Below are 20,888 nucleotides of genomic sequence, written 5' to 3'. Positions count from 1 at the left end.
TAGTAAATGTTGTCAGTTTAAAGTCGTAAGATAAATGTGAGAATAAACCATCACTTCTCTGTTTTGTATATTGGAGCAGGATGGTTGAGCTATTTAAAAATTTTATTTTTGAAAAGACTTCATTTTGCAGATGGGAAAACAAACTCAAAGAGAGGTGAGGGAATCACACTGTTCTGTGAGTACCATCCCTTCTCAGTAGGCAGAAACCAGGTGCCCAGCACACAGCAGACACTCCACAAATGCCCTAGGGAAGGAAGGACTGCTCCCAGGCACCACAGGCAGGAAGCGGGCAGGACTCGAACTCAGACCTCCCCACTGCCAGCCCACTTCTGGTTTTCAGACTCTGCTGCCTTCCCTCCTTTCCTAGAAATGACAATACAGCCCACACTCAGCATCACAAGGAGGGAGAGGCGGCAAGGTGACTGTGCTATAAGAGCCAGGGTGCCTTCCCTCTTCCTCAAGAAAATACTAGAAGCCAAGCACACCTGAGCGCCAGTGTGGGATGTGTGCTACATGGACGGGAAGAGCTGCCGTCTGCACTCTAGGAAACAAGGGTCTCCTGCACTCACCTGTCGATTCAGCAAGAGAGCTGGGGTGATTGTGCCTATCGAAGGGAAGCAACCAATTGTCAATTATTTTAGAAACAGCCAAACAGATAGAACGCATAACTACAGGATAAGGGGAGTGATGGTTAATACTATCAACTTGATTGGACCGAAGGATACAAAGCATTGTTCCTGAGTGTGTCTGCCAGGATCTCGCCAAAGGAGATTCACATTTGAGTCAATGGACTGGGACAGGCAGACCTGCCCTCAGTGTGGGTGGGCACCATCTAATCAGCTGCCAGCACAGCTAGAATAAAGCAGGCAGAAGCTGGAAAAAGCAGACTGGCTGAGTCTTCCGGCCTCCATCTTCCTCCCGTGCTGGATGCTTCCTGCCCTCAAACATCAGACTCCAAGTCCTTCAGCTTTTGGACTCTTGGACTTCCATCAGTGGTTTGCCAGGGGTCTCAGGCCTTGGGCCACTGACTGAAGGCTGCACTGTCGGCTTCCCCACTTTTGAGGTTTTGGGACTCAGACTGGCTTCCTTGCTCCTCAGCTTGCAGACTGTCTGATGTGGGACTTCACCTTGTGATCGTGTGAGTCAGTTCTCCCAATAAGCTTCCTTTCATATATACATCTATCCTGTTAGTTCTGTCCCTCTAGAGAACCCTGACTAATACAAGTGGGAACCAGCCCTGTCTGCCCTGGTTCTCAAACTGGAGAGCGTATTGGAATTGCTCTGGGGGCTTGTGAAAAGCCAGACCCTAGTTGCAGAATCCCTGATCCAGGAGATCAGGGCGGGGCCAGAGGACCCGTGGTTCTGAGCTGCTCCCAGATGAGGCTGCTGCTGGCCTAGGACCTCATTTTGAGAACCGTGTCTCTGATCTGTTCATTACAAACCCTCCTGATTAAGGCTTATTAAAGCAGGTATTCTAGACAATACCTTTAACAGTCCACAGCCAGGTCTTCTATCTAAACTATTAAAACTACATTGAGAAAATATTTATAGACTACAATTAAATATGAGACTAGTTTAGACTGGACATTTTTTTTAATTACCTCAGTGCGGAGGTCATTACCCAATTGTGCTGGACAGTAAGAGGGAGCAGAGGGGCACTCCATTCAGTAACGGAGATGAAAGTGGACACGGCCAGTCACTCAACACAGTGGCTAGTTAGGGGCCACAGGAAGGAAAATGAACAAGGTATGGTGAGAATTTCACAAGTCCCCAGCAGGGAAAGCTCTCAGCTAAAGTGAGGGGAATGGAGGAACAGCAGACGAGGCTTCCCCGGAGCTGGCCAGGGGCAGGTCAGGCGGATGGGCAGGATGCAGACTGAGGAGGCACAGCAGGGTGGGGAAGTCCAAGGAACGGGCATTCCAGGAAAGAAGGACGGTGAGCAAAAGCATGGAAGTTGGAAAAGGAGGTGGGGAGAGTCAGGGAAGTAAAGTAGTCAGTTTGCAAAGGGAAGTGAAGGGGCAAGCAGGAGTGATGGAGGATGAGACGGGAAGGGAAAAGTGGGGGCCTCCAGTGTCTGACTGGCAAGAATCGAACATCAGCTACAGGCCAGGCACGGTTTGATGCTACTGACTTCTAACTTCATTACATTGTAGTCACAGAACCTGCTTTGGTTTTTTGTTTGCTTGTTTTCTCTCCTTTTAATTTTATTGAGGTTGTATTAGGGCCTAGCATATGGTCTATCCTGGAAAATGATTCATGGGCACTGAAGAATATTTATTCTGATGTCATTGGTCGAGTGTTCTATAGGTTTCCTTTAGGTCTAATTGGTGTAAAGTGTTGTTCAAGTTCCCTGCTCCCTTGTTGATCTCCTGTAGACTTGTTCTATCTGTTATTGAAAGTGGGTGTTGACATATCCAACTATTATTGTTGAATTATCTATTTCTCCTTTCATTTCTGTCAGGTTTTTTGTTTGTTTGCTTATTTGTTTGAGACAATCTCTCACTCTGTCGCCGAAGCTGGGGTGCAGTGGTGCAATCACAGCTCACTGCAGCCTTAGCCTCCCCAGGCTCAGGTGATCCTCTCACCTCAGCCCCCTAAGTAGCTGGGACTACAGGCACACAACACCATGCCTGGCTAATTTTGCATTTTTTTTTTGTAGAGACAGCATTTCACCATGTTGTCCAAGCTGGTCTCAAACTCCTGGGCTCGAGCAATCTGCCCGCCTAAGCCTCCCAAAATGCTAGGATTTCAGGCATGAGCCACCATGCCCAGCCCATTTCTGTCAGTTTTTGCTTCATGTATTTTGGTGCTCTCTTGTTAGGTGCAAATATGTTTATAATTATTATATATTCCTGATGTATTGAACTTTTTGTCATTATAAAATGTTGCTCTTTAGTAACTTTTTTTGTTTTCATCTCATTTTGTCTAATATCAGTATAGCCCCTTAGCTTTCTTATGGTTGCTATTTGCATGATATATTTTTTTCTCATCCTTTCACTTTCAATCTATTTGTATCCTTGAATCTAAAGTGTGTCTCCTACAGATAGTGCTATGATCTGAATGTTTATGTCCTCCAAGAATTCATATGTTCCTAGTCACCAGTATGATAGCATTAGGAGGTGAGGCATTTGGCAAGTGATTAGGTCATGAGGGTGAGCCCTCATAAGTGAGATTAGTGCCCTTGTAAAAGAAACCCTAGGGAGGTAGCTCACCCCTTCCACCATGTGAAAACACAGCAAGAAGACTGCTATCTATGGGGAGGCAGACCCTCATGAGACGTTGAATCTGCCAGTGCCTTGATCTTGGACTTCCCAGCCTCTAGAACTGTGAGAAATAAATTTCTATTGTTTATAAGCTATTCAGTCTAAGGTGTTTTGTCATAGCAGCCTGAAAGGGCTAAGACAGCATATACTTGGATGATATATTTTATCCCTGACAACATCTACCTTTTGATTGGCTTATTTAACCTGTTCATCTTTAATAGTATTGATATAGTTGGACTTATGTCTTCCATTTTATTTTGTTTTCAATATGCCTCATGTCTTTTTGCTCCTTTATTCTTCCATTACTGCCTTCTTTTGCACTAAATGAATCAGGCACCATGTTTGCCATGTAAGTCAGGAGCAAGGACTTCAAAGAGGTATTTCTTTTAAATTTAGATAACAAAATTACTGACAATGTTAAGTTTCTTAAATGGCTAATTTTCAAATTTGTCATGATTTTTTTTCATTTTGGTTCCAGTAAATGGAACCAAATCAATTATTTATCCAATAGTCTCTGAACACCACCTACAAAAACGTCCACTACCAGCTTCCTGGGTTGGAAGATTGGAAGTCTACAGCTTGACCTTCTTACAAGGAGGCAGAATGGGGCCATTAGATTTTCGAGATCCCCTTCGTGACACGTGGTGACTGGAAGTGTGGAGACAGCTCAGTGCTTCAGACTAAGGTGGGAAGGGATGGTCAGGATTCATAAGAGTCCACAATGATGGTGTTTTCAAATGCTGTGGCATTGTTCTCACAGACACCTGCTCACCTATGCTCAGGAGGCTCTGATAAGCAGAGGTCCTTTCTGCACTTGCCACGATAAGCAGATAAGACACCACCCCAAACTGTTCAGCCCACATCCCTACCTAAGAGTGACTTACCACACCCCACTTAACACACCTTGCCACTTGACCTCTTAGCACATCCCCAAAGCCCTCTGCTCACTAACAATGATGAAGGGAAGCTACAATCCAGGAGCAAATGAATCGTCAAATTCCAAATGAACAACTTATTTATTTGGGGCACCTGAGGGCACCAGCATCCCTCCCCCATCTTCTGGCTAGAGCACTCCAATTTCTAATATCCTATCCAGCAATAAGACTTGTTTGTGTCTTCAGTCGGAAGTGTCTTGCATTCGTTTTTAGCCATCCCTATAGGAAAATCCAGGGCTCTGCAATGCCCAGGCTCTCACAGACTCGGTTCATCCTGGGCGCCTATGGTGCTTCCTGGGAGAGACAGATCATGTCAGGAAAGCATCCATCTGCCCAGTGGTTTAAATAGATTAGGCACAATGTGGGGGCATCCAGGCCCTTTTTCAAAATAAGATATCTGGTTTGCAAAAAGAACCTCGTCAAGCCCCGAGCCTGGAAGGCTCCAAGACTTGCTGCAGAAATCCAATTACCGCTGGGCATAATGAGCTCACTCACCCAGCGCCCTGGCCCAACAATGCAGCCCTGCCAACGTCCAGAAAGAAGGTTTGTCTTCCAAAGTGCATTCGGAGGGTATGGCTTGGGAGAAAGAGAAAAACCAGGCTAATGGAATAGGAAATGTGACCTTCCGGGAACACAGGCATGCGGTTTGTTTCTGAAGAACAGCCTTCTAACATTTTTCTGCTGCCTTAAACTAAAAGCAGGCTGCACCATAAGGCAGCGAAATCCCAGTCTGAGGAGGGAAAGGGAAACTTTGAGTTTTACAGAACCTTCGTAAATGTCATCTCTGGACTGATAAAACAATCTGGGGTATTCCCACCCCAAGCATTATAGTATCTGAGGCTCAGACAATTGACTGTCACTAGAGGTGGCTTCTGCAGAGAACAGAGTGATGTTTTCTTAAGCGCAGAGTGGACCTGATGCAAGCAATAGAGAGAACATACTGTGCTCCTGCTAAGGTCCCTCCCAACACTGACATTATGGGAATCTGAAACTAAAAGCCAAAAATCTATTAACCACCTACTGTGCACCTTGCCCTGGCCAGGCTCTGGGAGTTCCAGTGTGAATCAGAAAGCATTCCTACCCTCATAGAGCCCTCTGTCTAGCGGAGGAGTCAGACAAGTCACTGGCAGCTGCAACACACTGTGGCCAGGGCAGAGGGTGGCGTGGGGCAGTGAGGGCCCTGGGGTTATACCTGGCCCAGTCTGGGGATGGAGTTTTCTGGAGGAAGGCGCATGATGGATCTTAAGCACAAGTGGATGGGGCTGGGGGAGGTGAACAGGCAGATCCATCAAAGGGAACAGCATGTGCAAAGGCCTGGCCTAGTCGAGAGCAGCCGGGGGACTGTGTAGCTGGACACGGGCTCTGCTGCAGGCATGGCAGGAGAGGGAGGCAGGGTGGGTCATGCCACACTGGCAAAATCAGAGGAGAGAAGGAAGCCCCATTAGTCCATTCCCCTGCCCCTGGGCCTGTCTGAATCCAGCCCCAATGACTTCATTCACTCAATCCTCATTTGTAGAGTAAGTAAGTGGGTCTCTCCCTACTCCTGGGGCCCAAGAAGGGTGGAGGAAGTGGCACCCGAGGAGCAGTGCTCAGGAGAGGGCTATGGTTCATGGGGGAAATGGCGGGAGCTGAACTGGGAGCAGACCATGGGGGGCTGCAATGCCAGGCTAAATTTACAACATGATGTTACAGGCTGCATATAGATCCTAAGATGGTTACTATAGTGAAACAGATTAACATATCTCTATCTAACATAGTTACACATTTTTCGTTGCAAGAGCAGCTAAAATCTACTTACTCAATAAAAATCCCCAATAAATGCAATTGTATTAACAAAGTTCCCATGTTGCACTTTTCCTCTGTAGACTTGCTCATCCTACACTCTTTCCATAAGTGAACAGCACCGTTAGGAGTAGCCAGAACTAGGTTGAACCCACCACTGCCATTTCCACCTGTGCAAGCTCAGATAAGTCACTCGTTCTCCAGCAATGAGGTGGTGGAGGTCCAAGGAGAGGGCTGGGAGGAAGGTCCACTGCCATCCTCGATAATCACCTGGGGCTCTTCCTGCTGACTTGTGGGCACACCCCACCTCCCACCCCCAACCCCAGCAGGCAGCATAATGCCAGGCACCTGAGGGCAGGTGTGCACAAGGAAAGTGAGGATGACAGTGTTAGCTGACCCCTACAAATCTCAGGACAAAGTTGCCCCCAGGCATCTCTCCACATGGAGCAAGCATACACACCCAGTGACAGGGATGGGGTGATACCCCAGAATGCCGGAGCTCCCAGGGTGATGTGACATGTCTCCCTCGTGGTTCCTGGCTGAGTTGGGAACTCAGCTCACAGTCCCCTCCTGGGCCTGACAGAAAGCAGTGGAGATGGGGTCCAGAGCAGAGGGGGTTCATCAAACAAGACAGCAGGCAGCCTGCACCACATCCTGAGAATCAGCCACTCTCAGCCATCAGAGCTGGTGTGGGGCAATTCCAGGATGGGGACAAACAGCAGCTTCGCCCACACTAGGGGATGCAGGGACTGCAGAAAATGAACATGAGGCTGCAAACTCTTAAATCCTGGTGCAATGAATATTGCAAAAGGCTTACACAGGCTAGAGCCACTGAGTGGCCAAGAGGCAATGGAGTGGCCCGACACTCTTGGGCCACGCTAAAGTCATGGGCTTGACTGCCAGTGAGTGACAGCCCAGTGTGCGTCAAGCTCCAGACTCCAGACAGCTCTACCCCTGCGCTCCTCACCAGGCCTTCCCGAGGGCTCACAGCCAGAGATGCAGCTCCCAACACCCGTGTGACTATCCCCTGCATCTCCCTCCTGAGGCCCTCAGAGAACTCGTCACGGGCCTTAGTGGCTGGGTCAGCCTCTGTATTTCAACTGTGGAGGCTATGGGTCCCCCTCCCCCAGAACGTAAGCTGCTGTGGGCAGAGACCTTGCCACCCCTTGTCCTAATGGGGCCCCAGATCCTAGCAGGGCACAAGGTGGCCCTCAAAGGTGCATTGTCATTGTTTGTCATCCAGCTGAGCTTCTTATTTATAGAGGAGGAAACTGAAGCACAAAAACCGTTTCATTAACTTGCCTGAGGTCACAGACCTCACAGAAGGCAGAGCAGGAGGTTGAGCCCCATAGGCCTGAGCCTGGACCCTGCCCTCTGGAGCTTACAGCTACAGCAGCAAGGCCCAGTGGAATACAACATGTATGCCACATGTAATTTCACAGTTTTAGTAGCCACATTTTAAAAAGTAAAAAGAAGATGAAATTAATAATATATTTCATTTAGCCCAATATACACAAAATAGCATCATTTTGAAGTGAAATTCATGTGAAAATTATTACTAAGATATTTTATATTCTGTTTTTTTCATACATCTTCAAGCCCAGGAGTGCATTTTATTTATTTATTATTTAGTTATTTATTTTGAGACGGAGTTTCACTCTTGTCACCCAGACTGGAGTGCAATGGTGCAATCTTGGCTCACTACAACCTCCGCCTCCCGGGTTTGAGCTATTCTCCTGCCTCAGCCTCCCGAGTAGTTGGGGTTACAGGTGTCTGCCACCACACCCAGCTAATTTTTGTATTTTTGGTAGAGACAGGGTTTTGCCATGTTGGCCAGGCTGGTCTTGAACTCCTGACCTCAGGTGATCCACCCTCCTCAGCCTCCCAAAGTGCTGGGATTACAGGCGTGAGCCTCCGCATCTGGCCAGGGTGTATTTTTCACTCACAGTCCATCTCAGTCCACAGGAACCACACTGCAGTGCTTAATAGCCCCTACCAGCGAGTGGCTACTGAAATAGGACAGCTCAGCTCCAGGAGGTCCCCTGGTGGCCTCAGAGCAAGCGTAAGAGTCACCTGGCATTGGAAAACTCGTTGACAATCACAATGACCATGACTTCCACAAGTAACACCAGCAGCAGCGCCGGCTGACAAACACCTACTGCACGCAGATGCCACTGAGCCTGTTTTGGTTTTGGTCTACATCCAAAACCAACCCCAAGAGATAGGGACATTCTCTTTATTTCACAAAAGAAGGAAGTGAAGCTCAGAAAGATGAAGGAGCAAGCACTCGATCATCAGAGCTAGCAGGGTGGAGTTCAGAAATTAAGTCAGTAGCAGTGATTACTGAGTGAACACCTGCTCTGTGCCAATGTCCAAGGCTGACAGAGGAGGGGAAACCCCACAGGCAGGGTTCCTGCCCTCATAGTGCTTGATTCTAGCTTCTGGGGAGGGGAAATGACAATAAAACCATTTCAGATCATGATGATTCTCAAAAGTAAACAGGGTACTGATGGGGACCAGGGGCACAGCCACTATCTGGGACAGTCAAAAACCTCCCCAAGGAGGAGAAATTTAGGCTGAGACATTGTGGTGGTTAATATTGAGTGTCAACTTGATTGGTGAAAGATGCAAAGTATTGATCCTGGGTGTGTCTGGGAGGGTGTTCCCAAAAGAGATTAACATTTGAGTCAGTGGGCTGGGAAAGGCAGACCACCCTCAGTGTGGGTGGGCACCATCTAACCAACTGCCAGCATGGCTAGAATAAAGCAGGCAGGAGAAGATGGAAGAGCAGAGTTGCTGAGTCTTCCGGCCCCATCTTTCTCCCATGCTGGATGCTTCCTGCCCTTGGACATCAGACTCCAAGTTGTTCAGCTTCTGGACTCTTGGACCTACACCAGTGGTTTGCCAGGACTCTCGGGCCTTTGGCCACAGGCTGAAGGCTGTGCTGTTGGCTTCCGTACTTTTGAGGTTTTGAGACCCAGACTGATCCGCCACTGGTTTCCTTGCTTCTCAACTTGCAGATGACCTATTTTGGGACTTTACTTTGTGATTGGTAAGTCAATTCTCCTTAATAAAATCCCTTGCATATACACATATATCCGATTAGTTCTGTCCCTCTAGAGAACCCTGACTAATACAGACATGAGGGATGAAAAGAAGCCAGTCTGGGCCAGGGCAGGGATGAACATTCCAGGCAGCAAGCAGCTCACACAAGCGCTCTGAGTAGCAAGAATCCAGCATGTTCCAGCAACCGAAAGAAAGGCGGCCAGGGCTCCCTGCGCTGTGCCAGCTGCCTCTCTGGGGCACTCGGTTGGCCCCTACATCGTCCCTCCTGCCTCGGGGCGCTCCCACGCTCTTGCTTGGAAAATGAGGAGCCAACAAACCATTCTGCAGGTTTCAAGGACAAGTCAAGGCTGGGAGCCCCCAGCACAGTGCTCATCACAAGGGACTGAACTGATGCATTAATGAGCAGGGGAGGAAAGGGTGGGAAAGCCTACAGAACAGGACCTGGGCAGCCACAGCCCTGGGAAGAAAATGTTGGCACCCTGAGCACTGCTTCCAACACCAGCTACAAAGGTGAGAACCCCAATGTCCGTCCACAGATGAATGGACAATTGTGTTATATTCACACCATGGAATACTACTCAGCCATAAAGAGGAAGGAAGCACCGACACTCGCTATAACCCGGGTGAACCTTGAAAATATCAGACTAAGTGAAAGAAGTCAGCCACAAAAAGCCACATACGATCTACACCTACGAAATATCCAGAACAGGCAAATCCAAGGAGACAGAGGGCAGATGGATGAGTGCCGGGGCTGGGAGAGGGGAAGTGAGGAGTGACTGCTCATGGACACAGGGTTTTGTTCGAGAGTGAGGAAATTGTTTTGCAACTAGATCAAGGTGATAGTTGCACAACATTGTGAATGTAGTAAATGCCACTGAATTGTATAATTTAAGATGGTTAATTTAGAGTGATTGAATTTCACCTCAATTTTTTTTAAGAAAAAGAAGGGGGAAAAGAACTGCTTTAATGGAAAGCACAGGTTATGATCTCATCCAATACATTCCCATGTCAGAACAAGCAGAGAGGGGCGACCAGCCACCAGATGCAACAGGATAGAGTGGGAGAAGACAGGAGACAGAAGCCCCAAGGGTAAAAGAAGCAGAAAGCTACTTACCAGCTCACTCCTTGCCTCCACTGTCAACCCCTCACAGTCCTCGCCGGAAGGACACCCACCCCGTGGTGATGCGTCCCACCCCCTCCAGCACTGAGGAGGGACCCAGGGCCAGTCCAGGCTCCTGACTCAAAATGCAGCCAAGGGAGAAGCTCAGAGGCCAGCACACCGAGCCAGCGCCTCCCTCTGACCTGGCAGGCATAAGGGTATTTCTGCCACAATGAGCACCCGCTGGCAGTCCCTGGCTGGTGCACACAGAACGCCTTTTACTCCTTAAAGTGGCCCTTCAGCCAGTCTCAGCCACGGTGGGAGACAGGACAGCAGCAGCCTGTACCCGGGTCCTCCCATGGGAGACAGGACAGCAGGCAGGCTGTACTCAGGTCCTCCCAGGCCAATTGGGAGTTTTAGGATATGCCGTGGGTCCTGAGGATGCTTGCGGGCCCTGGAAAAGATAAAGGGGCCACCTCAGACCACACAGAGGGGAACGGGCTGACCTAACACAAGAGGGTGGTGGTGCCCAACAAAGGGAGCAGCCACTGCAGCTGCTGTCCACTGTGTGATGCTAGACGAGGCCTTTCACCTCCGTTCCTTAGTCTCATCCTCACAACCGAGGGATGTGCAAGGACCAGACTGGGGTGATCCCCATTTCCCAAATGAGGAAGCTGAGTTGCAGAGGGTTCAGGGGGCTGCAGACAATAGCACAAGATTAGCTGGTAAATGGCAAAGCCGGTGCTCAAACCCAAGTCTGATGTCAAAGCCTTCTATGCTAAATTATGATGCCACTAACATTTGCTTTATTCCACAAAACTCCCACAAGACAGCACAGGGCATCAGTGAAGAATGTGGGCTGCAGGTGAGGATGATAGAGAGTTCCAGAGGTGGATGGTAGCACTGGTTGCTCAACAGTCTGGATGTGCTTCATGCCACTGAATTGCACACTTAGAAATGGTTAATATATCAGCTATGATTAAATACTTTGATATATTTAGTATATTAACCATGATAAAAATATTTTTTAAAATGGTCAGGTGCTAGCCCATCAAGGAATTGTTAAGAAATTTTTGAAAATAGATACCACGCATACCACATTCTCTAAATATGGTAAAATTAAATTAGAAGCTAATAAAAATATAAATCTCCCTGCCCCTGTCTCCTCCCCTCAAAACAGAACATGGGTTTCTTGGCTTCAAATCCCTGCTCTGGAACATACTCGCTTTATAATCCCTGGCGAGCTTCGGAGCCCCTCTGTGCCCATCTATAAAATAGAAATGCAGGTGCGTGCCTCCCTCTGGGACTGAATGGGTTCAGTCAGACCAGAGACAGCACAGACCAGTGGGAGGCAAACTCCTCCTAGAAAAAGCCAGGGAGTAAATGTCTTTGGCTTCACAGATGTCTCCCCCAGCTGCTCAGTTCTGCCAGTCTGGCACAAATGCAGCCACAGACCATACATACACAAATGGGCGTGGCTGTGTTCTAATAAAACTTTATTTACAAAAGCCCCTGGCACAGATCCTGGCACTTGCTAAGTGCCATTCACACACGTTAACTGTTATAATGAAGAAAAACGGTATTTCTGTCAATTCACCTCTGCAGACTTATGAAAGGCATAACACTTCTCGTTGGGGTTCTGAAAACCGATACTAACATCAAAGGCAGGAGGGAGGCCCCGGCCCCACTGTGGAGCTGCCCCCCCCCACACACACTCTGAGCTGCCCCTCCCACACTCTGAGCTGCCCCTAGGTGCTTTCACCACGGGCCCCTTCTCCTCTACTCTCCAGTATGGGGGTGGTGCAAAAGTAATGGCAAAAACCACGATTATTTTTGCATCAACCTAATAATGACCTCTGTGGCCACTCCCTGCAAGCACGCCTGCTTCTCACGTCCTACAGGAGGGGTTCCTAACCCAGCCGTTCACAGCATGAGACCCCCAGAGCTCCTCCCCTGTCCCTGCCCCTCCCTGCTGATCCATGACCCCTGTACTGTCCACCTGGCCTCAGAAAAGCATGAGCAAAGAAAACATTTTCTGAAGGCATCCAGGGCTAGAGTCAGGATGCTGTGGTCCCACCAGTGGCCAGCCCTGGGTCACTGTCTGAGTCTCGGTTTACAGCAGCACCAATGGCCACTATGGACATGACGGTGATGTGCTTCCATTAAAAGCACCAAGAAGGGGCCAGGGGCGGTAGCTCATGCCTGTAATCCCAGCACTTTGGGAGGCTGAGGTGGGCAAATCACCTGAGGTGAGGTCAGGAGTTTGAGACCAGCCTGCTTAACATGGTGAAACCCCATCTCTACTAAAAATACAAAAAAATTAGCAGGGCCTGGTGGCAGGTGCCTGTAATCCCAACTACTTGGGAGGCTGAGGCAGGAGAATTGCTTAAACCCACGAGGCGGATGTTGCAGTGAGCCGAGATTGTGCTACTGCACTCCAGCCTGGGCAACAAGAAAGAAACTGTCAAAAAAAAAAAAAAAAAAAACCACCAAGAAGGCTTTCTGATCTATTTCTCATGCCATCCCTGTTGGAAGGTCGTTTTCCATTACAGGGGTCAGTGTGCTCCATGGGGCAACATCTGAGGCCTGGAGTCAGGGAGCCCCACTGCTGAGTCCCCTGGTGTCCTGAGACTCGGCTCCCTCTCTGGTGTTCACGTAGACCTCACCCTGTGTGGTGCTATGCAGCAAAGATGAGATAACCCAAGGCAGAAGCGGGAGGTTAAGTGACGATATTTCCTTATGTGGCCCTCATTCCCCTTATCCAGACAAAGAAAGTGAGTACAGGGGCTAAGTGACTTGCCCGATGTCACACTGTCAGCAGGGTGGGAGCTGGTCCTCAACACAGTTCCACTGACCTAGCCTGGTCCCTCATACCGCTCAGCCCACCACAACGGTGGCCACTGCTCTGATCATTAGTTTCTTTGTTAGCTAAAGAAGGACCCCAGATGTGGGTATGGGAGTTTGCTCTGTGACAAGGCTAAATGAATAAATATTCTCATAGCTTCTTCACCATCATCATCCCTCATAAAGCTGCTACCTTTGCTCAGGGACCACACCTCTGATCCCCACATCAACCTAGCCAAAGAGATACCACTGCCCCCTTTTATACAGGAAACGGAGGCTCAGAGAGGTTAATCCTCTTACCCAAGATCACACAAGGATAAGGGATAAAGTACAAGCGAGTCCAACTTCAGAAGCCCTGCAGGTTGATCCCATTGCCACTATGGGGAGAGGAGTGACCCAGGAGAACTGGGACAAACCGCAGTCATCCTCAGACTCCCCAAGGGAAGCCCCCATTTAGTTAGAAAGCCCAGCAGGGAGGCACTTGCCCAATCCCAGCTAAGTGAGGCAGGGCCTGAATGGGAACCCTGGCAGTCTGGCTCAGAGCCTGAAGAGATGCAAGGTCCCACCCTCGAGGAGTTAAACAGAGAGCCACAGCCTGCAGTGGCAACTGCTGCTGCCTTATGGACTAGAAATTGTTCCCTCTGCCACTTGTCCCACAGCCCAGTCCACCATTACACACCAAGAGAGTGGGGCCACGGTCCTGCCACTTCCTCAGGCAGCCTTCCTGGCTGGGCCAAGGCAGGGGCCTGTCCCCCTCTCCCTGCACATGGCTCTCTGACAGCACGGGCAGTGTCTGTGTGGCCATCTCCCTAGGAAAACAGAGCCCCGACCAAAGTGGGACCATCTCTCAGGTGACCTCACTGTGTCCCGTGTCCCGTGTCCCCAGTCTCTAGTGGGCAAGATCTGCTTAAGGAAAAACTATACAAACAAATATCACACTGGACGTGTATGAAAAGTTCTGAGAACACAATGAGAGAACCACACAATCTTTCCGGTAGAGTCTTGGAAAATCACAGTGATGGAACCTAAGAGCTGGACTTTATCATGAATCGTTCTCCAGATACACAAGGGAGGGGAGCATTGTTTTAGAGAGGGGGGTGAAAAAAAAGCATGTGGGGAAAAACCCAAGTGTGAAGACATGTCTACACAACACAGAGGCAGCAGGCGTGGCTGAGACATCGTGGCAGGAAGAGGGGAGAGATGGGCCAGGGAAGTCAGGATGGAAGGAACTGGTGAGGTAGTGGGGGCAGTGGGAGTCATAGGTGGTTTGTGAAGGAAGAAAATGCCAGTCATCTCATGCATTGGGTCCACACTGTGATCCTTTGGGAGCGGCTTACTGCAAAAAGACTCCAGGTAAGAATTACCCCAGACTCCAGAGCGGAGATGTTCAGCATTACAAACCGGTACATATCTCAGCAACAAAAATCTTGCAACAAGCCACAAACCTCCACTGTGCGCCGCAACATCAGTCTGTGCAGACCCGCAGATCTCCAGGAGGGTGACAGTGCCCTGCTAGGAAAGGATCCTAATCCCCCCACTCCATCCTCGAATGTGTCCCTCCTCCTTGCCCATCCCAGCTATTGGAGCCACCACCCACAAGCCCAGGTTGCTAGAGGAAGGGCCAACTCCTCCCATGGCCTCGCCCTCCACACCAGCGGGTTGCTTTGACTTAGGGGAGATGTCCCTGCTATGCCCAACATTCACTGTGGGTGGAGCCCTGGGAGAGGGGCTGAGGCTGCCCCTGTCCTCCTCCCCACCTCCTCCTCTGCTCTGGAAGGCAGAGGCCGTCAGATGGTAACAGCATCCTGGGACAGCTCCGCGGTCCAGGAAAGCTCAGGAGGGGCAAGGGGATCTCCCTGACCTTGGTCTACAAGGAGCTGGCCAGCCGAAGTTAGGGCGTTCCCGGAGAGAGCACAACACGGGCAAAGGCCAAGGACAGTGTGCCTGCGAGTGTGCGCAGATGGGGCGAGCGGCGGAGGAGGGCTGGCGGTTAGATACAGTATCGCTGGAGCTCAGAGAGCCGGGCAGAGGCTGGCGGAGAGCCGAGGTTGGCCCAGCCTTCAGGAGACCGGCGAGCTGGGGTGTGTGGGAGCGGGATGCTTCTAAGGCGAAAAGAAGAGCCAGCCTCGTAAGCGGCCTCTATCTGGGCTGCCCTGGCCGGATCCTCAGGAGCCCACAGTAGGGGGGATGGAGCGAAGGACCTAGGAGCTGGGAGGCGAGGCCGCCGCGCGCGCACTGACGTAGGCCACCGAGGCCGCTGGCCCCGACGCACGGCGCCCGGCAAGGTGTCTGGCACCACCGGAGTCAATCCTTGCGCGCCATCTCCGAGCCCAGCGCGCCCAGGGCGCGCTGGGCCGGCAGGAGGGTGGGTGCCAGCCTTTCTTCCCATCTCTCCAGCCTCCTCCCCGGCGCCCACGTGGGCGGAGCAGCGCGAGGGTGTGCGTGGCAGGGGCCGCGGCGGCGTGTGCGGTGCGTGGGGTGGAGTGCAGGCTGGGCGGCCTCGCCCGCGGGCCCCCCGCCGCCGGGGCGCGGCCCCCAGCTCCATCTTCTTTGCCACCTGGGCGGGGATCTGGGGGACTACGACCTACCCTGCGGAAGACACCGAGGGGACCGGCCGGCCACACCCCCCAGGCCACTCCGGCAGGCACCGGGTGGGTCCCCCCTCCCGCTCCTTGGCTTGGGGGCGGAATCCGGAGAGGAGTGGAAATAGGGGTGGCGTGAAGGAGAGCTGGGGGCTGGGGGCGGAACCGGGAGGGGGTGTTGGGGGAAGCGACGCAGCGGCTGGGAGATTTTGCAAGGGGGTCTGAAGAGGAGTGGGGGATGGGTACGGAAGGGTGGGGGAACGCTGAGGTGGGATGCGAGAGTGGAAGGGGGACCCGAAGGGGGCGCGATGACCGGAGGACGGGGAGATGGACGATGGGGCGGGGCGGCACCGGTCGCCGCGTCCCTCGCCGCCGGGTCCGCCCCTCGGTCGCCGGGTCCACGGGTTCTCTCTGGCCTGCGCGCGCCTCTCCTCCCGCCCCCCGGCGCACCTGTACCCACCTGCTCGGCGCTCAGGCCCGAGCCGGGCAGCAGCAGCGGGCGTAGCGAGCGCAGCCCCGCGCCGCATCCTCCGGCCGCCCCCTCCCCGCTGCGAGCTTACGCCGGTGTCGCCGCCGCCACCGCCTTAAAAAGGACAAAACGGAACAGAAAATGAATGCATGCACAAAAAATCGTAAAAAGCAATTGAGGAGGATGGCAGTCGCGCGCGCGGCTCGGCGGGGCGGGAGTCGAGAGGCCGCGGCACTGGTGGCCGCGATAGGGGCAGGCGGCCGGCGCGTGCCGCACGCGGGTGGCTGCAGCTCCCTCGGTCGCCGGCGCCCGGCTCCGGCACGGCCCCGCCCCTCCCTAGGGAGCCCGTCCGATTGGTCTGTCTTCCTGCCAGTCAGGCAGGAGGGCTAGGCGCCCGCCCCTCCCCGCCCCCGCCCCCGCCCCAGGCAGACTCTGGGAGAGCTTCTGCAGCCGCGAGAGGGGGCGCGGAGCTGCCGGAGCGTGCGCACTAGGCCAGCGGCCGGCCCGGGCAGGGCTGGGGTCCCGGCGCTGAGCGCCCTCAGCCGCGCCGGGCACCCTGGCGTCTCGCTGAGTCGGAGCAACCCCCGGGAGGAGCTTTCAGGCTCTGGTCAAGGCTCGGGCCTCGGGAAGCTATCCCTACCCTCGGGGGCTCGAGCCTGGCGTGGAGCTTGCAGGTAAAGCGGGGCTGGGGCCGTCCTGGCCGTCAGTGGTCAGGAAGACGCAGCGACCCCGGAGATCCATGTCCCCCTCTGTACGGATGAGAGGTCTGAAGGTCAGAGGTTAAAGCGCACGCTAAAGTCGGCAGAGCCAGCAAGGGGCAGAACTGGACATATGCCAGCCTAGGGAGCTGCCCCCACCAGCCCAGGCTGCCCCCAGCAAAGCCACATCACCAGGTCATAGCCAAATGAACGATGTGCTGTCGAGCTGAGACTTGGGAGGGGCAGGACTCAGCTGGGCAAACATTCATTCAGTGTCATTAGACAAATATTTATTGAGCACCTACTGTGTGCCAGGCAGTCAAGAAGATGTGGGGACACCATAGTGAACAGCAGAGAGGAAGAGGCGCCCACCAGAGCTTACTTTCTAGCAAGGAGAAGGGAGGGAAGAGCACCCAGCAAAGGGAGCAGCGTGGGGGAACACCCTGACTGCAGGGAACGGGACATGTTTGAGAATCTGATAAAAGTGTCTGGGCCACAGAATGATGAGAGGGAGAGTGTGGAAGATGGGGCGTGGGGGCACAGAGGGGCAGCGCTTGCAAGGTCTTGCAGGCTGGGCAGAGTTTGGAGACTGTCTCGCCTGGAAGGTGGTCCCATGGACTATGGTCAGATTGATATTTTTTAAACTGCACCAGTCAGGATAAGCTGTGTTAGCCACAGTAACAACCAAACCCAAATCTCCCTGGTGTGTCTTGCTACATGGTACATCCTTCCTCTGTCAGTGGGGCTCTGTTCATCGGAGTGGTGGCTCCCAGCCGAGCACCCACATGGTGCAGCAGCGTGAATGAAAGGTGACAATTATGCTGGCTTTGAAAGCTTCCGTCCCAAGGGACGCTCATCTCTTCTGCTCACGTTTCATTGGCCAGAGCAGGTCACATGACCATGCGTAACCTCAGAAGAGGAGGAAGTGCAGACCTCTAAGGTTCAGGGAGTGGAGAGGAACTAGGATATTTGTGAGCAGATGTGAGACTATCTTTAGCAGATGCCCTGGCTGCCCTTGGGGCATGGGCTGAAGTAGTCAAGAGTGGGGACAAGGAGGCAGTGTGGGGGCCTACCCCACCCTAATACAGTGAAGTATCAGCGCATCAGAGCAGTCTGCGTGCAGAACTGGCAGGACTTGCTCATGGCTTGGACGTGGGCAGGAGGGAGGGAGGGACAATCAGGGACAATGCCCAGGTATTATGGGATGAACTGTGTTCCCACGTTCCTGCTAACCACCCCCCCCCCCAAAAAAAGCTCATATATTGAAGTGCTTATTCCCAGGACCTCAGAATATGACCTTACTTGGAAATAGGGTCGTTGTAGGTGTAATTAGCTACGATGAGGTCACACTGGAGTAGGCTGGATCCCTAATCCAGTCTGCCTTCTATCCTTATAAAAGGGGGAAATTGGATACAGAGACACAAGCAAGGGGAGCATGCCGTGTGAACATGAAGGTAGAGATCAGGCCGAGGCATTAGCTAGCCAAGGAAATGCCAAAGATGGGAGCAAACCCCCAGAAGCCATGAGAAGGGCCTGGGACAGATCCTTCCCCAGGGCTTCATAGGGAGTGTGGACCAGCTGACACCTGATCACAGACTTCTAGCTTACAGAAGTGAGACAGTGCATTTCTATTGTTTAAAAAGCCCAGCTGGTGGTACTTTGATATCTGTGATAGGTTAAGGGTTATGTCTGACTGTGAGTAATCGGGATCACAACTAGACAGTGGCTTAAACAGATTTTTATTCTCTCTCAACAAGAAACCCAAAGGCAAGCTGTTCCTCACTTTATCCTCTGTCACTCCTTCACCCTCAGGATGTAATTTTCTTTTTCAAAGTGTCTTCTACACGGCAAGTTGGCTGCCTCTTCCCAGACATCTCATCACTATTCCAGTCAAGAAGGGGAAGAACAAAAGGCATACCCACACTAGGTCAGCTCCACTTCACCACTTTCCTGAAAACTCTCCCCAGAGAGCTCTGTTTTATCTCATTGGCTGGGACAGTGTCCCATGGCCAGTCCTGGCTTCAGAGAAGGCTGGGATTATTATTATATATTTTTAAGATGGTCTCTTGCTCTGTTGCCCAGGCTGGAGTGCAATGGTGTGATCTCGGCTCATTGCAACCTCCGCCTCCCGGGTTCAAGCAATTCTCCTGCCTCAGCCTCTCAAGTAGCTGGGATTACAGGCCCACACCACCACACCCAGCTAATTTTTGTATTTTTGGTAGAGACGGAGTTTTGCCATGTTGGCCAAGTTGGTCTCGAACTCCAGACCTCAGGTGATCCACCCACCTTGGCCTCTCAAAATGCTGGGATTACAGGCGTGAGCCACCACGCCCGGCCAAGGATTTTTTTTTTTTTTTTTTAATTGAAGGTACATTGCTGCCTGAAACAAAGTCAGGGTTCCATTAGTGAGGAAAAGAAGAAGAATGACTTTTGAACAGGCAACTAGTAGTTAGTGGATCCAGGTTTTGTAAAACCTGGGGCCTCTACAGTCCCTCTTAGGAAGAATAATTTAAAAACCCCAGTATAAGACTTGGTCAAAAATGAAAACTTACTTAGAATAATAACAAAACAAAACAAATTTTAAAATATTTTAAGTTGACAAATACCAAAAACATTGCAAAAACATTAGAAAACTAACATAAAATTTTATTAATTGGATACCTGACATCCACCTTTATCTTTTTTTTTACATTTTTTTAGCTTCTTCATCATTTTTTATTACCTCTTTGGAAGCCAATGATTTTATAATATTTTTCCTGTGGAGAAAACAGAAAGATAATTCAGAGTACACCTATAATGATGGGAACAATTTGAATGTTGATTGGAAAACTTTGTCAGCCTCATAACTCATTATTGGTAATGTCATGTAGTTTTTTGAGATTGTTTTCAAATTTGGAGAAAGGTCTATCATTCTTTCATAAATGAATGCTAAGACTTGGAAGAATTCTATTTCTTCCAGGTTTCTTATTGGGATTTTATTAATTTTCATGATGAAAAGCAACTGAAAAATTGCAAACCAGAACATGACTCGACCAACACCTCCTAAACCTCAGTGCTGGTGCCCATCCCTGGAGAGGCATAGGAGAAATGCATATGCCCAGGCTCCTCCACATCCCACTGAATTGAAGCCTCAAAGTGGCAAGGTCCAGGAATCCCAGGAATGCCCCATGTGACTCCTGCTGAGCAGTCCTGGGCTATGTGACCCCTCCAGTTGCCTTGTGACTCTGAGGGTCTGCAAATCCAGACCTCTCCTGTTGGAAGAATTACATTTTCAACCCTCATGTGTCTTCCTCTGCCCATAGACTACTGGTACCAGGCACCATAGCACACATTGCCAGTGCCGTGGCAAGGAGGGCAGTCCTGGGAGCCATTAGCCTGTTCAGGGAGCAATGGCTCAACCCACACAGACTGGCTCAGACCTACATAAACACACCCCACTAAACCCAAACCAAGGCATCCCCAACTCAACCCCCCTTCAGTTACATCCCCAAAATGCCCTTGGCCTCCCCATCAGCTCCCAAATGAGAGGCAGCGTGATGAGGGTGGCAGAGGGAAAGAGAGGGCGTCGTGGGTTGGACTGTGTCCCCCAGAACCTGAGTGCTGAGGCCCTAACCCCCAGGAGCTCAGAATGTGACTGTATTTGGAGACAGGACCTTTGAAGAGGTCACTGAGCTTAAATGAGGTCCTGAGGGTGGGACCTAATGCAATATGCCTGGTGGCCTTAGAAGAAGAGACTGAGACACAGAAGGAAGCCCCTGTGGAGATGCAGCAAGAAGACGGCCATCTGCGAGCCAAGGAGAGGGGACTCGGAGGAAACCAACACCTTAATCTCAGCCTTGAAGCCTCCTGAACTGTGAAAAATAAGTTTCTGTTGTTACAGCTCTTCTGTCTGTGGAACCCTATCTTGGCAACTCTGGCAGCCAGCTTAGCCAGTTACAGCTAAAATATCTCGCTTTTGGAAAACATTTCCAAACGCATGACCACATGAACCCAGAGCTCAGGCCCTCCCAGGCGTTGGAAGGGTCTGTACGTAGCTTCACAGGGAATCCACCCCCAACTGCCACCACGTGGTCACTACATAACCCTCAGGACGACCTACGAGGCGGGGGGGCAGGTACCACCAAGATCTCCCTATTAGGGACGAGAGGTT

General features: G+C 51.3%; 1 protein-coding gene across 2 annotated transcripts in view; it reads right to left on the bottom strand.

Annotated features, from left to right (window-relative positions):
* JAKMIP1 (janus kinase and microtubule interacting protein 1) overlaps window positions 1–16,326 on the bottom strand; it is a 182,636-nt gene extending 166,310 nt beyond the window's left edge. The window contains exon 1 of one of the 2 annotated variants that reach the window (XM_078001920.1): window positions 16,032–16,326. The gene's annotated coding sequence lies outside the window, so the exon portion shown is untranslated. 2 annotated transcript variants of the gene reach the window in all.
* Window positions 16,327–20,888: the final 4,562 nt, after the last annotated feature.

Source organism: Macaca mulatta, chromosome 5 (genome assembly GCF_049350105.2).
Source record: "Macaca mulatta isolate MMU2019108-1 chromosome 5, T2T-MMU8v2.0, whole genome shotgun sequence".
Classification (NCBI taxonomy): domain Eukaryota; kingdom Metazoa; phylum Chordata; class Mammalia; order Primates; family Cercopithecidae; genus Macaca; species Macaca mulatta.
This window is presented reverse-complemented; position numbering and strand designations above follow the sequence as displayed.